This window comes from Microtus pennsylvanicus, chromosome 8 (assembly GCF_037038515.1).
Source record: "Microtus pennsylvanicus isolate mMicPen1 chromosome 8, mMicPen1.hap1, whole genome shotgun sequence".
Taxonomy (NCBI): domain Eukaryota; kingdom Metazoa; phylum Chordata; class Mammalia; order Rodentia; family Cricetidae; genus Microtus; species Microtus pennsylvanicus.
This window is the reverse complement of record NC_134586.1, coordinates 91,546,452-91,548,352: the sequence shown is the minus strand read 5'-3', so window position 1 is coordinate 91,548,352 and position 1,901 is coordinate 91,546,452. Positions and strand designations below refer to the sequence as shown.

General features: G+C 45.3%; 1 pseudogene; it reads right to left on the bottom strand.

Moving 5' to 3' along the window:
* Nucleotides 1-1,065: 1,065 nt before the first annotated feature.
* LOC142855625 (small ribosomal subunit protein eS10 pseudogene) lies at nucleotides 1,066-1,642 on the bottom strand (annotated as a pseudogene).
* Between the last annotated feature and the right edge of the window lie 259 nt (nucleotides 1,643-1,901).

The window sequence follows — 1,901 nt, the reverse complement described above, 5'->3', positions numbered from 1 at the left end:
AACCTTTAACCAGAAACATAACATTTAGAATAAAAAAAGTACAAAATTCTCTTTAGCTTTGCTATCTGACAATTTATCTTTTTTGGCTTCATTGCACTAAATGTGGGATCATCAAACCCATTCTTTTTCTCATTAAAAAAATCATCAGAAGAGGTTTTGAGACCACTCCCATTCTTGTGAGGCTCAAGCCTTGAATACCAGGCTGGGGCTTATGTTGTGCCTGAATGGTTTTGATTGTGATTGGGGTTCATTCATCATGTTCTCATTCATTCATTCATTCACTTGGTCAACCACTCATTTGTTCATTCACTCAGTGCATTCATTCATTCAGTGTTCATTCATTCACTGCACTGTATGGTTTACTGTGAGATGGATGCTATGGAGAGAGTATGAAGAGTCTCTATTTGCCAAGAGACTTAAGGAGTAGCAGGGTGAGGACAGTGATGCTATATGTCTGGAGAAGAACTCTGAGATTTATTCACAAGTATGTCTTTCATGTAAAGGCTTCTTTAACATATGGAAAGATCTGGTTGTGAGACAGATAGCTGTGGAGGCCCAAAAAGGTGAGCCTGTTCACCTTGTCTGAAGGTCAGAGAGTTTCAGCTTGTTCAAAGTTGTTAACAACAAGTGTGGTTACACATTCTGACCTAGGGTGTGGTTGCTGGATGTTTGGACATTAAGATGACTGATAGAGGTGGACCTGCTTCACCCTCTCTAAAGGTCAAAGAATTCAAGCATATGTCTGCTCCTTCTTTTGAAGTAGGAGGTTTGACCTAGGGAGTGGCTGCCTTCAGGATACTTGATCTAGGGTGATTTTACTGCCCCAAGCATCAAATATTTTTCTCAAGAATAAATGACTTGATGTCTCAAAGTATTGAAGCAAGTCATGTTTCTAGTCGTCCTTTGTATCATGTTAAAACAGTCTTTTGCCTTCTCTTCCACTTTTGTATTGGGGTACAAAAGTATATGGAAAATTAAACACAGGTGAACTCAGAAGTCACAACTCAGTATGCAGGAGATACTGAGTTGCCCTCCTGACACTATCCTGTGTTTCTGTGATTCTTTCTTTCTTTTTTTTTTCACTTTTCTTTAAAGTTTATTCCAAACAACAGTCTTCAAGCTCACTGTGGTGGCTGACCACGTCCACGACCAAAACCTCCTCTAAACTGGAACTCGGTGGCTGAGCCAGCCCCGGCCTCGGCTTTCTTGTCAGCACCAGGGGGCACAGCACTCCTTCTGTAGGTGTCTCTGTCCGCCTCCCCTCTTGTGAATCTTGCCAGGCGCTCACCCTCTGGCCCTTTGGGCCTAGGCCTGCCAGTTTCGGGACAGCTGCGGCGCAGGGTGGCAGGCACGATCTCCGGAGGTAGGTGGAGATAATCGCGGAGATACTGGATGCCCTCATTCGTAAGGTACCAATAGAAGTGTCTCCAGGCAAACTGCTCCTTCACGTAGCCTCGAGACTTCAGAGACTGCATGGCCTTCATGACATGAAGGTTGGGCACATTCTTGTCAGCCAGCTCGGGGTGTTTGGGCATATGGACATCCTTCTTGGCAACCATCACTCCTTCCTTAAAAAGGAGCTCATAGATGGCAATCCGGTTCTTCTTGGGCATCAACATCGCGGCGGCGGCTGCAGGGTCCGGGACGGAGGCTGGAAAAGCCTGTGATTCTTTCTTATCTCTGTTCCTCCCACCTAACTTTTCTAATCCTCACACCCCTATCCTGGAACGTGTGAACCCTCTGCAACCAGAATCGCAGCAGAAGTCATCCCTAAAACGTGGCTCCTGACAATAACCCCTTCATAACTGCTCTGGGCTGCGGACAGCTTCTTTCTACCTAGCCCATTCTTCCTGGGCCTTAAGGGTCAGTCCTAGAGCAATTATGAATGTACCTTTGAGTTA